At 37.1% G+C, this 15,418-nt stretch overlaps 1 long non-coding RNA gene across 1 annotated transcript in view; it reads left to right on the plus strand.

Annotated features, from left to right (window-relative positions):
• The first annotated feature begins 449 nt into the window (after positions 1-449).
• LOC118207911 overlaps positions 450-15,418 on the plus strand; it is a 29,735-nt gene continuing 14,766 nt past the window's right edge. Inside the window, exons 1-2 of the long non-coding RNA XR_004761481.1 lie at positions 450-682; positions 963-1,079. This is a non-coding gene — a long non-coding RNA (uncharacterized LOC118207911). The remainder of the gene's footprint in view (positions 683-962; positions 1,080-15,418) is intronic.

Below are 15,418 nucleotides of genomic sequence, written 5' to 3' on the forward strand. Positions count from 1 at the left end.
TAAATAATTAAATATTGCTGTATATATTGATTCTAGTAATTGTAGGAATTAATCTTTGTTGCTGCTAGTGAATATTGCTGCTATGTGTATTGATAATTAATTAATCTACTAGTTTTGTGAATTAAAGAAGAAGCTCACTTTAAAAAAATATCTTAAATCGGTTATATAAGGGTCGCGATTGATTTATTATTTAACTGTGTGCATATTCGTTTTTCTGTATGAAGGACACTACATGTCTTTGAAACCTTCGTAACGAACGCACAAATTCACAGGCTGTAAGGCTGAATAATATTGCGGCTAGATTTCTTGTTAGGCTTTCGATGACACCTATCTGTCCTGCAGCTGATGTATCAGGTGACTGAACAGCAAGAGTGCACGACCGCAGTCACTGTATTCGAATTGGCCGTAGAATGAGGGTCTGTGTTCTCCTCTTCTTTCCCTGACTTCGCCCGATGTAGCTGTTCATTGTGTGCACAAATATATTAAGTGTAGGACCTTAAAAACTTGTGGAATTTCGTACTTTATGTTACAGGTCCATTACAGAGTAAACTATATTCTATAGTTGCATGAAATTACCTATAAAATTCGACATTTTCTTATTAGAGAAGCATTGTTACTTAGGTGTAAAACACAGTTATAATACGGATCACCTCTGACCAAAAAGTGAAGACCCAGAACCGATGTGAGTAGAGACACTTTTTCTTACCACCTCCTTTGCTTATATCCCTACTTATGTCCCTGTACCCCTCTTCCATTGTACCCTGTATATTGCAAGCATTTGCAATTTCTTCGAAAATCTCTGAACTTTAGATCCCAAGGATTAGATTGGCAGTTCCTGTAGGGAGAGGGGGGCTTCTGCGCAAAATTACGCCTTCTTCTCTCATTTGTTCGCTGTTTCCATCAAAAAGTTACCTATTTATACGCTGGTCTGCACAATAACCTGAGGCATCCAAACCCTCCAGTGCCGTTTGAAGCCGCAAAGTGGTCAAGTCCTGAAGCGATCCCCTCCATCCTTCGAACAGAAGAAAGAAATCGCGCTCACCAACCTATTAATATCAGAACTGACATCCACTGACCATGTGAGTACCGAGGTGATTACATTTATGAATGGCGATGCAACGTACAGTGTTACTTAGCCTTCATCGGCTAATCTGTTACTTCAAGCGTCCTGAACGTATTTGCATAAGAGTGGCCAAGTAATTAAACCACAATTCTCGCCCGCAATGGATAAAATGCCATTTTCTTTCTTCACACCGTCTATCTGTAGCGTATCATCCGTGATAAATTTTCAGCACGTGGCAGCAAGACAGAACTTTTATTTGACTGTCTGTAACGTGTTGTTTAAGGCACAGTGTAAACTTGCAAAGACTTGGTGTAAACATATATTATACGTTCAGTTTCACAACTAAGTGAACTTGTAGATGAAAGTGACATAAAAGTTCAAGAGAAGTAGTTTTTTATTTAGATTGTTAAAACACAAAAGTATTTTTCTATAACAATATTACTTAAATTAACTAATCGGTTCGACGTGCTTTTGCAATCAAAAACTATTTTGAGGAGTGGTCTATGCATAATTATAAACATAGCCTACATTTCCATGCAAATACAAATAATATTATTCAAAGTAGGGTAAATGGGTATCTACGCATTTCAAAAGTAAGTGAATAAGTCTTATAAAATAAAAAGAATTCCCTCCCCCCATCGCCCCATACCCCCCGCCCCTTTTACAGGAAAAGGCGTACCAGCTGACACGCGCGTTCGCACACAGGGACACACATAGGCTACACGAGGATAAGTACCTTTCTCCCCTTTCCCTCGCAGTGGCGACTGTCTATAGCGTAAATATGCCAACAATAAAACATAAGATAGTATTATTTCAACTTTTTTAAAGGTTCTGCTTTGTTTAAAGCATATATTCCTCTGGGTAATATCAATCAGTGGCTGCAATAGATTGTTGAATGCTAAATGGCATTAAATCGCTGGTGCAAGACCCGAGAATGCCACGTGCTTTTACAGATTTAAAAGATTTATGTGGCCGCTGTTGAATTATCTCGGAGGTTGCTTTAATCTGGTGATTACATTTGATTTAATTTTCATAATAATTAAAGTGAACCATCACTAAAATTAAAAGGTGAGGGACAGCCCTCGGATGAAAAGCTGCCGTAGTATTTGTGCACGCGATTTCGTTCCCTGCGAATACTGATTAAGTGATTAGATTGATAGGTGGAAGGGTAGACAGAAATGATTAAATTAGCATATCACAAATGCCTCGTTTGCCGAAAATCCCAATCGCCTGCCGTGGTTGGGGTAGACGCCCGGGCCTAGTATGAACTCATAACATGTCGAATGAAACATTCTGAAGGGTTTTGAATAGCCCAGATCTGCATTAGGTGGCAGCAAAGAGAGACTTTATGTCGCCACATGATTATACAATGTTGATGTTCGAACTGACACTACTGTATAGAACATGGCCCTTTGTTGTGCAGTCTATATTTTAGCGATAAGACCTACATCTTATAACACAGAGGAATAAACAAAAAGTTTTACTAGAATTTTGTTTTTAATTAATCACGTAATGACGTAAATGTCCTCAATAGCCTACGCAACGAGTACACAAACTGTACTTCCTAATTTGATTGAATATTACTACAAGTCGTGCCTGTTTCTTTGCAGCTATTTCATTTATTTTCTCATATTTCCACGAGTGAAAATGCAAACTCTTTTTCAAATGTAGCCTATTTATTGTGGAAAGTGCGCGAGTACAAATGCAATTGTATAAACATACAGCGTGTATATTGTATTTATTAAAAATAGGTACTTTTACACTTAGAATAATTAGACTGAATGTAAAAGCAAAAATACAGTTTTAAAAATCGGTATATTTGTAAAACTAGGTTTATACATTTTCGTATGCATTTATCGGTATCTATAACCGTAACACCAATCACACAATATCACAAAACCACTAGCGGCGAACTACCGATACATTGAATTTCATGAATCAATACATAGCTTCCAAAGGAAATAAAGTCCAATGTAAAAAGAAGTTTCAGTGTGTACGTGAAAATGTAGGTTTACAAAGTGTGTAACACTTAGAACTGTCCATGGTTCTGAACGTTTAAAAATAATCTAAAAACATTCGCTTTGCTCGTATATAGTTGTTGTTATTTATTCAAATACGTGTTGCTGATTGCACCAAGTCAGTAAAGCGATTCAATAGTCTGAATAATTAAGAAAACGTCCTCTATGAACATTGGCAATATATTGTGTATGTACTGAATGCACAATTGTTGCCGATCGTGAGAGTGCTATTATGCAAGGGTGCTATTGTGAGTTTTTAATGCCTTGCCTTGGCATAGCAGTTTATGACAGTTAGATATGTGTACATGTTCCATGAAATTCATGGAAGTGGGTATTATCCAAATAACAATGTGTTTTCGGGTGATATGCTGTTTTGGTTTTATTTTTATACATTCAGATGCATTCATATATGTTATACTTTGATACATAAATGTTGTTGATCAATTGCCAGATCTGGAGAGCAACTAACACAAGGCCTTCCTGAAATAGCTCAGCAGCATATTCATGTCATTAACCATAACTTCACTACCACCAAACAAAATAACTTGCACTCTTCTACAAACCTCAGTGTAAACATTTTTACATCAATATAAGTTTTTAGCACTAAGAGGAAATTCATCCCATTGACAATGTTCCCAGGACTTTGTTTGGTGTATTAATATGTTTTTATCATAGGATAATTTAATTCATACTAAAGCACTCATATTAACTGATGTCTTCATGTTACAATTCCATTCAAATTTAAACCTAAATCAACCAGATATTCTATCAACAGACATTGACTGGATCAAGATTAACAATTTATGTCATGGAAATATATTTCCTACAACTACATTACAGGCTCCCGGGTAAAAATATATTGTTGTTCAGATATTGTGAGTGAGATTATTACCACTTGAACAAGAAAGAGGTATGTGCCTATATAGCAATGAGGTGGAATGGTATGATGAATAGAGTCTGCAACATTTAAAACAACAATATATGATCACCTAGCCACTATAGCTGCAAACAATATTAAGAATAAATACTTAACTTTACTTATCCCATAGAAATGTAAAACTAAATTTTTGTGATGTAGGTGTAAATTCAGGGTGTTGTTTATCATGACAGTGAGATTACACATCAGCATAGTCTGATCTAGGGCAGGAATTTTCAGGGCTATGGTATGTTTGGGTAACTCTGCATTTACACCATGTAAGAAATGTTGGGCCTTGAGAGGGCACTTGAGGAATGGACAAACTTCCACATGAATATTTGGCCTTTTCTTACCTAAGTTATTCAGACTCTGAAGTACCCAGCCAAGCTATACTCATCTATCCATGGTGTTAGTATGCTATTTTGGAACCCCAATGTCCCCCCCCCCCCCTCATATTTTCCACATGCAAATGTAAACCCAAACATAACCTCAGAATGACTTTGTCAAAGTGCACCTTGTGGAGGTCACGGAACAGGATGTGACAGTATGAGGAGCCCTTCTCTCCTTTGTTCCATTGGATTTTGTTGCATAGTAGTCCTCCATTTGAGTCAGATGTTTATCGATTAATCTCAGTAAAATAGGACTGGTTGATTTATCTCAATAAAATAAATTTCCTGTTTTTCTTCTGTTTCACACACGAATTCGTCGTGGCATTGTTTCAACAACCTTATGCAACGTCACAACATTTATTTCCATCCAGAATTGCATTATCTTGTATTGACGACAGGAGAGTCGAACCACTCCATAAAGTCTTCTCCAGCTCATCACAAAGATTTTCAATGGGTTTAAGGTCAGGACTCTGTGGTGGCCAATTCATGTGTGAAAATGATTCCTCATGCTCCCAGAACCACTCTTTCACAATTTGAGTCCAGTTAATCTTGGCATTGTCATCCTGGAATATGCCCGTGCTGTTAGGGAAGAAAAAATCCATTGATGGGATAACCTGGTCATTTAGTACATTCAGGTACTCAGCTGACTTCATTTTATTGCCGCATAACGTTGCTGAGCCTAGACCTGACCAATTGAAGCAACCCCAGATCATAACACTGCCTCCAGAGGCTTGCACAGTGGGCACTGTCCAAAAAAAATCCAAACGGCGACCTTTTTTTTTGGCCAGGCAGTGTATATATGTAGATATATATATATCTCAAAGTTCTACTTTTGAGAAAACAACAACAGCATCGGCAACAACAAAAACTATGGTAACTGACCGTGCTCATTTTGACAAACAATATAACAATAACATTGTAATTAAATATGGCTAAGTTCACATCTTAGGCTGGATTCACTCCAGATCAGGCAATGCGGCAAAAACGGCAGTCTTCCCATTCATTTGAATGGGGGTAGTGTGTTTAAGCTGCGGCAGTGGGGACCGCATGGGGTGCCGAAAAAAACCGCAGCGGCCTGTGGCAAGAAAGTAGAACCAGAATCAACTTTTTCCAGAACGCAACCCGACGTCACGCTGCAGTGGCCAATCATGTAAGTTGTTTAAATTACAATGTAGCATTCTGCTGTTTACCGAACAACTGTCAGATGAATTACTGACGCAATTCATTTCCTAAAATTTGATTTTATTATTGTCATCGTGATTTGACAGTACCGGGTAATGGGGCAAGTACCAAAATAATTACTAGCTAAATATTAATTCCGAACGACGGAATTAAGCTGTATAAAAGATTCGCTACTTAGCAGTTCTTGCATGTTAGTTTATTTTACCTAGCACTATGCAGTTCATGGACCAAACAATGATACTCTCCCAGTTGTGTCCTCGCTTGGTTTATTTTGTGTACCCAGCTTCGATGTCTGCATCTGGCTGGCAGTCTATGCTGCAAAATAATGATAGCAAGAAGCTTCCTTCGGTTTGCGTTTGTGTCCATTTTATTTATTTTTTTAAGTTAGCACAGGAAATGGAGGGGGGGTTAAAGTTCACAACAAGACGTCACACAAATGTCCCATGTAGTGACACGCCCACACCGCCGCACAGCCCTGCGGCAAGGTGCCGCATTGCCTGATCTGGTGTAAATGCAGCCTTAGTCCTACAAAATTAAAGTTCAAGAGCGGGTCAGATTTATCTATGATAAGCCTGTACTCTTAGCAAGTGTCTTACTGAATCTGTATAACTCTACAGTATAATACCTATATTTCAATAGGCCTTCTGAGGAATTAGAGAAAAATCATGCTTAATAGCCTTTCAAATTTCAGAGTAAAACATTTTGAATTCTTGTTTTCCTCCTGTTTTAAAATATATTGTTCTGTTTCGCAAAATCAGGCCAAACTGAGCAAAGACCATAAATCAGCTAGCTGCAGAACTTTGACAGGTCGTGTAAAATGATTCAGAATGTCTGATATCAAATAATTCACTTGTACAGATGGTATAAGATGTGTGATCTACTATAACTGATCAGGTTCCTGAAATCAGTATACTGTCAACTAATGCATCTGTGGTGAATTTAAAAATATTTATGAGAGGAACAATGTCTTGTATATGTGGTAAAACAGTATTCTTAATTATCACACATCTATGGTTTTCTCCTTTGTTATGTTAAAGCTGACTGTACAGAATCAATTTGATCTATTTGCTTTAATAAGTGGAGTCTAATAATTCAAGAATTCTAGCTTTGTATTGGCTTTAGCAATTGAGCTTATATGTTGTTTATACCATGCTATACCTTTCTCTGCATTTTATCATAAGGTGGAGAACGATAAATAATTTACAGTCATTTATTTGATTGGATTAGTTACCAAAGGTGCAATAATAAATGTAGTGGTACCAGTATCAGGTGAAATGTTTTGTTTGGGTAAAGGCTGGGACATGGAAGAAGTCATCAGCTTCATAGCTCAACATTAGTGATGATTCTGTATCACAATAATGCCATGCTCACCTCAATGATAAGAGTTGACGAGCCTGAAAGGGTGCTTTCCTTCACTAGTTCTTCTAGTAGATTGGAATTGCAGATCTATATGCACCTACCCATAACATCTGTTAGTTTGATTTACATATTAGTTTAGGAGTTAAATATTTAAGGTCAACTTATTGATTTAATTTCATACCTGACACATTTCTTGTTAGTTACATTCAACTGAACAAAATCATTGTTGTGAACTGCAGACCTTCCCTCACCCCTCATTTACATTGCTGCCTAGTAGAGTAAGGATATATCATCTTAATCATTGTCTTCTCAAAATCTAAAGCTAATATTTCCATAAAATTACTTTCCGATTGGCAACACAACCTCTTGCATTCACTAACAACTTTTATTTTACAGGTCATCATTGGAAATTAGTACAGAGTTCTCAGTTGGCCAATGCGATTAAAATAAAGGTAAAACATAAAATTATTATACAGTAAATTAGATAATACGATTTATTGCCTGACGTGGTGCACCAACACTTTTATAGATCAGGATAAAAAAAAGCTAGAGGGCCTGACTTGTCCCATATGCTGTTGGTACTGTGATCTCTCAGCTTGGAGAATGTGTGCTAATGTGCTTGGATGGATTACCTTTGGATCAACCATTTTGAAGGAATCCAAAGAAATGGACCACTGGTAGTTGACTGGACACTATTAGTTCCCAATAGCTTTGGTCTAGGCACCATTGCTGCAATAATGCCAAAGTCTTAACAATAAAACCGTTCTGTTCCAAAAAACATGACAGAATATATGCGGCAGTTCATGACCTATGCCTTGGAAAACACAAGACGGGATATAAAGTACTGCATATTATTTATATATCCTATTTAACATTTGTTATATACTATTTAACATTTCACAAAAAAAAAAAAAAAAAAAACATACAATTGAATGTAAACTGAAGATGATAACGACAATATTTCAAATGCAGTGCGCACTCTGAATACACGTTTGTTGGCATTTTTGTCAGTATGTCTAAAACGCTGGCGTTTCGTTGAACCTTAACACGTTGTACACAAAAGTGACTGAGACAAATACACTTTAATGCAGTTACTTGAAACCTACCGGTAGACGTGCTGTTCTAAGCGTAGAAGTGTAAGAGTAAGGACAGTTGCACTGCTTGATTGACCAGAGTACATCGAGGAAATGTATTTATGCAGACTGCTTCGCAGCTTTTATCCGCAAGTAATTCGTTTCAAGTCATATGAAACTTAGGTCTATTTATAGTATATGTAGCGGTGAAGTGAAATGTTATGTTCTGATGGAAGAGGTTTGTTTGATATGCGCAGATTTTCACTGACCACATTTAGGAAATGAAAGCGCCCGTTTAAGCGTTACATTGCAAAGCTCTTGCGCGTTCAGACTTTTAGTAACAACAGAAAGAAAGAAAAAGAACAGGTTCTATTACTTTAAATACCGTTTTTACCTGGACATCAGCCACATATCTGTCTTACAAGGTAACCTTTTTTCTTTTTTTTCTTTTTTTTACATCTCTAGTAGCCTACTCATACATCTTATTGTATAGGGTCAATTCACCAATCGAAATCATCATCACTTATCAGAACAGAATGTTCATTTGAAAAATGAAGTCACACAAGTACACATTCAGCGCTTCAGCGCTGCAAACATTCACTGTAAAAACTCATGGAAAATGAGCATATTGGTGTCCTTCACACACTATTGATATGTCGCTAAAATGTCTATTTTTGAACGCTCCTCGTCACCAATTGTGCCGTTAATTTAAGCACTACATGCGCATTATTTTCTGAGCTGGCTCTGTTTGGCTGCACTGACGCGTGTGTATTAACTTGTCGAGAGAGCATGTGATATTTTCCTATCGCTCGGCTGAGAACACCTCTGTGATAGTCTTCGATCTTCCTTATCGAAAAGCATGGAGTTCTGCCACATCAGAGCGGTGGTCGCGAGTGTGCTTTGTGGAACATCCTCTTGTAACGGGAGCGCGGTTGGAAACGTGAGAAACGTGCTGAATAGCCAAGACCGCTCTTTCTGTTGTGTACACATTCCGCTACTAAGTGCCTTATGCTAACAATTCTATACCGTGCAAAAACCGTAGAGAAAATATTTCTGAGGTATCCTTGTCCGAAATACAATAAAGTTAGTTTATCAAAAACGCTAGAATAGACATTAGAATAAATGACAATGTGATGATATAAGTATGCTTGGCAATATCAGGCAGAAAATAGCGAGCAGCTGAAGTAATTTACTGCTACAAGAGATATCTCTTGCTTCTGACATTTGATATCTTGTTATTTTAGGACAATATTAAGTTGTGGCCTTCTGTTATTGCAAGTGAAGACAATACTCCATTTGGTGCTAGACATTTAGTATTTATTTCATCATATAGAGTGTGGCTATATAGTATTGTTCTATTTTTTAATGATAACTAATTGTAGTTATGTACTGTTGTTACACTGTTGTAACACTGTACGTGCACTGTAATTATCGGTTTGATAACTGTCTATCTCTAGTCATCTGGCTGCATTCTGCTAATAACTATCTAGCCTAGATCATTAAATGGAGTCTGGAGGCTGCATCAGTTATCAAATATGAAAAGGCATCATGCTTCAGTATTCATGCACAGCTCTGCTTTATTTTAGTGTTAAACAGTATAATTGTTGTTAGGAATATTTTACTGCCACACACGAGGTGCTGATATTGAAATTAAATAGAAAGGACTGCACTGCACAAGCAGGAAATGTAAACCCATTTAAATAGATGTATGTACAGTGTTTTATTTTAGAATTAAATAAAGGAATATTTCATTTCAGTGCTTTAGGACCGTGAATGCAGAGTTGAGAGTCTGCAGTTGTCTAAGTAAGTCCATGGTTCTGGCTCTGACTTGATTGAAATGTGATGCTTTTGTTTTTCCGTAAAGCTTTCATTTTTGCGGGGCTGCAGTAGGACCTCACTAGTACACAGGGAAGCAAGCAGGGAACAAGCTGGTCTGTCAGACTACTATATCTGCCCAACCCCCCCCTCCAAATTCCTCTTTTAAAATTCATACAGCTAGGGTCGGTCCTGCTTAATGAATCTGTGAGAAATATTCAGTCCATAATCAGAGGAGCAGAGGGAAAGCAGCGTGTTTGTTGTGCTGCTGCACTGACAAAAGGAAAGCCGATCAGCGTATGTTTGTACTAGAAACAGCACCAAAATTTGGAAGAAGCCAGGGACGAGTGTAAGTAAAATGTGCTTAGAGGTGCGACAAGGAGGTAGCGTAGAATCTGATGTCATACACAGACCTGCCAGGTAAATAAAAGCATTGACAATTATGAACTTAAATATTGCACAATAATTTTATGTCCAGTGATTTTAACGGGGATTGTGACCCAGAATCAAAATGCCATATGCATTAAGATGGGATGAAAAACCATTTTTTGTCATATGTTTCCATCACACCCAAACCGCTAGTATTCTTATTTTAGCTAATTGGGTATTTTATTATGCACACCAATGACAGTATACTTCATTATATCATAATTTGTATACTAGTAGTCTATTTAAGGTGATCATATTAATTTTGTGCTGAATTAGAAAAGTTAATTGTTGTCTTCCTTGGAGTATCATGGAATGCTGTAATTCTGGAAAGATTAACTGTGCTGGATGTTGATACTGTGTCAAAATGGTGATAAACGGAAATGAAACTGTAATGCTGACTTCTAACAAGTTGATTAGTATGCTGCACCTTTGCATTCTGGAGGCCAGTGGGGATCCTCTGTCATATGCATATGGGGGAGGCTGCCTCAGATTCCCATTGGGCAAATTGTTTTTCATAATAAAAATACATATTTCTATATCTTGTCAGGTATATACCACATGCAAGGATATGTTTCAAACTAGTACTTCACCAAAAGGTATATTTTAGTGTTACAATGTAACTGCAGTGTTTCAGTCTGACTTATTGTAACATCAAAAAAATCTCAGTCCGGTGCTAAATTTGCCTAGCAATTGAGGTCACTCATTCGGTTATTAAAATATTCAGTGGTCATCTGTGACAGTTGTAATATTATTGCACTGAAGGCTAAAAGTAACTTAAAACTAGTAACACACTAATCCTGTCAACCATCTTCGCAACATGTACAGTCGGAGACTCCAAACCTTTTCCCCTTTCATATAACCATAAATAATTGAACTAAAATATTCTTATTTTACCTCATTTGAGACAAACAAACAGATATACCAAGTCAGTAGGGCAATACTCAAGGCAGGAGTAAGGCAGTGGGCCGGTCTGTGATCACATTTTACTTCCCAAACGTATGTATGTGGTCAGGCATCTCATAGTTTTTGACTGGTGCACTAAAAGCTTTTGGAGATATTGTTAAAAATAAGCAATACAAATTTTTTATTTTTGGTTTACAGTCCCAGTATATGTTAAAATTAGTTACCACAGATCCAGTGGCCTTTAACTGCTGAGTGCATTGGCTCAATTTAAACAATGCAAATGAGCAGTCGTAGCAGAGCAGTCAAACATGAAATTATTTCAATGGGAATTGCTGATCACATGCAAACTAAGCATGCCTAGTTTGGAAACAAAGAAATCTTTGTTGGGCATTAAGGAAAGGACGATTTTGAATTTTTATGATTATTTCAAGTCTTGTTTGTATAGTGTTCCTCTCTGTTCCCTTTAAGCCTCTATTTACTTCTAATCCACGGTTTGCTTTTCTGAGCGAAAGGCTTCCGCAATCCTGTAGACTTAGAGCAAAGTTGATCTTGTGATTAGTATTCCACTGTCATAATGTATCCATCAACTTTAGGATTTTTGTACCGCTTTCAACATAATCTTAGGCATGTTACAGTGTGCGTATATTTTTTTCAGCAGGAGTTCATCCCTTTGTGGAAAGTGCATTAATATAGGATCTAAATCTTTTTCTTTCCCATGAAGATGGTGATATAAATTACTTGGATAGATTCTGTCAGATAAGAATTAATTAATTGGCATAAAAAGAAGTATTTAGAAATATAATCCTATGGATTATACCTAATTTCCTGTGAGTTTTATTTTTTTCAGTAATGCAATGACCTTATGTTCTTCAGCCGAGTAATTAAAGAAGTGGTTAAGTGTATGGCCTTTAATAACCTGAGAGATATAGATTCAGTGGTTTGAGGAACATTTGGGAAAATAGTATGATTTACCTCTGCTTGCTAATACTCTATATTATATTCAGAATTGTTATTCACTCAAGGTTTATTGCTTTAAAACAAAACTGTTTGGCAAAGCTCTGTCACTCTTCAACTGCATTGTCAAATTAGAATATATTGCATCTAATGCATTGTAGTTTATATTCCACACCTGTTTGTAACTTTCAAAAATGCAAGAGGAAAGATTGAAATATTGCTCCATGGAGCAAATTAATCTTAAATGTTTTATTAGGCGAGACTGCTTTCTGAAGGATCCATCTCTCTTTGAATAATTAACAAGTAAACAATGTTGTAGATGTAAACTATAAATCTGATTTCAGTGTGTTGTGTGCATATTATTACAAGTCCGTTATATTAGCCCCCGAAACAAAATCCTTTTACACAGTAATACATGAGCCAGCAAAGTCATTTCAGTTCCTCATCTTTAATTACATAATTATGTAATTTACGTAAAGTGTAAACTGTTTTTAAACTTCTTTACAAAGGATAATTCTTAATGGACAAGCATGATAATACAGCACTGAGAGATTTAATTATCCGTTCTTTTTATACATATGCCTCTAAAGACAAAAAAGAAAAGTTAAAGCCTCATTTCATCAAAAGTGTTTTCTAACTGGATGCTTTTAGCTGAATCTTTAATTTTGTTTTTGGCCTCAGTAAATACAGCCATATGTCTCAGGAGTGTGGATTCTGGTCCTGCAATCTACACAACAGTGACATTAAAATGGTCCCAATCAGTACACTGTAAAAAAACAAAATGTATAAATAATAAAATTATATATGTATAATACTAATAATAATAATACTTTTTTTATTATATTATTTTTTTATTATTATAAATGGCTCATCCCAGTTAAAAATTCTTAAGAAACTGATCGCAATTGAACTTTTGAATTTACTAACCTTTAAGGTTCAAGGTTCTGTTCAAAAATATTTGTAGTTTTGTCAACAACATTTTATTACTCCATTCACAAACAAAACCAGAAGTTCATGTAACTAAGAATTTTACACTGGGCCAACATAAAAGTAAGTAAATGTGTTTGGGGGAGGTAAAAATAAACGAAGCATGGAAAAATTCCAGTCATCCATCTGTCTACCTGTCTGTTTGTCTGTCTGTCCATTCATTTTCTATATCACTTTCTCCTGGGCAGGCACTGTACTGCCCAGTGCTGAAAAATGGAATACTGAAGTAGTAATCTTGAAATAGTACTTTTATGAATAGTTTTACAACATCATTAAAAAAATTATTTAGTATAAAATAATAAAAGCAATGCCTGTGGTCTGACCCTTTAATACAAGAACATACAGGGGTGGGAAAAATTAGGGAAACATCACTTTTCCTTAAAAAAATTGTGCCACATGTTTGTTAAGCAAAACCACCCTCTCTGCTTTTCACCTGATGATCTGCACGGCACAGTGATTCTTATGCTTGTGTTTCTTTTAGATAATGGTTTGTACACAGTATTTTTGTATTTATAGACAAACGGTGGTTTTATATTTTGTATTTGTTTCAGCTTGGCAAATTTAAAGGCAGCCCGACCTGTAACTTAGCTAGCTTTTGCCAGGCTGAAACTAATATGATATATATAGCCATTGTCCATCTATACATACAAATATATGTATGGACGGGTGAAAAATAAAAACATGACGTGCCTTAGTAATGGTAAATGGTAAATGGACTGCATTTATATAGCGCTTTTATCCAAAGCGCTTTACAATTGATGCCTCTCATTCGCCAGAGGAGTTAGGGGTTAGGGGTTAGGTGTCTTGCTCAAGGACACTTCGACACGCCCAGGGCGGGGTTTGATCCGGCAACCCTCCGACTGCCAGACAATCGGCCTTACCTCCTGAGCTATGTCGCCCCGTAAGTAAGGTGATGGGCCACAACAAGCTGCCAGAACAGCTTCAATGCACCTTGGCATTGACTCTACTGTCTTTGGAACTGTACTGGAGGGATGGAACACTGTTATTCCAAAAGATATTCCGTCATTTGGTGTTTTGGTGATGGTACACCAGATACACCAAATGGTGTGTCGAGGTCACCAACAACAAGAAAACAAAACTTATCATGTCGAGTTCACCAACTGTAAGAAACCCCTATGTAAACCAAACAGTGGAAGTATCTGAGTGGCATAAGAATGCATGTAATCTTACCCGGTGCTACTGGAACGGGATTAATTTAATGTTATCTCTATTACCTTTCCTCTGTGTTAACAGTTATGCACAGATGGAGGAGACAGTTGTTCGCCAGTAGTGTGGCTTTATATGAATCGCTATCTTGCTTGATAGATGTAGACATGTCACTGGCTTGTGTAGCCTGCATGTATACAATTGTATATCCTGCTATGACACTAGTGTATAAGCGAATTACTACGGGGTGCAGATATCCTGAGTTCTATGTGTATGTTAGGACCGTAAAACTGCTAGGTGCGCAATGCTAAGAGTCAAAGAGGAATGTCAGGTTAAAATGAATGCAGTTTATTGCTCAGTGTGTTCAGTAATAATGACAATATACAATGGTGCATATTGTGAGTGGTAAAATAGTTATACACGTGATGTGTTGGAGACTGTGTTGACTAGTCTCCCTGCACCACTGCATGTTTTCCCTTATATACAAATGATCAAAGCAAAACTCCAAGTCATCAAATAAAGACACAATCATAGCAGAACAGTATAGATCAATGATCCTGCTTGCACTACCTCTGTACGCATATCACACTAGGTTAACCTTTGTATCTGGTGGGGTGCTGACCCATAGGTATCAAGATCTTTAGTCAGCACTCCACCACCAAATACACCAACTTGTTCCTCATAACATCAGTTTTCCGACAAATAAAACATTATTACATTGTATTATGGAGAACCTACAGATCACATACTGCTGATCCAATCAGATGTTTTGCAACTGAGCACTGTCTCTTCATCACAATTTCTGACTCCCTGTCAGCACAGTAAACAGTCTGTTTTACTTTGAGAGTGTGATAAGAGGCAGACTTCTGTGAACTGCCCTACAGTGGTGGAGAATGCTGTCTATTACAGCAGTCCAAAATCTCCCATCAGCGTTCAATTGGGTTGAGATCTGGTGATTGTGAAGGCCATAGCATATGATTCACATTGGTTTCATACTCATCAAACCATTCAGTGACCCCTCGTGCCCTGTGGATCGGCACACTGTCATCCTGGAAGAGACCACCAGGATATAAACGTTTCATCATAGGATGAAGGTGATCACTTATAACAACTTTATATTGATTTCAGTGACCCTTCCCTCTAAGGGAATAAGTGGGCCCATC

This window comes from Anguilla anguilla, chromosome 1, assembly GCF_013347855.1.
Source record: "Anguilla anguilla isolate fAngAng1 chromosome 1, fAngAng1.pri, whole genome shotgun sequence".
NCBI lineage: Eukaryota > Metazoa > Chordata > Actinopteri > Anguilliformes > Anguillidae > Anguilla > Anguilla anguilla.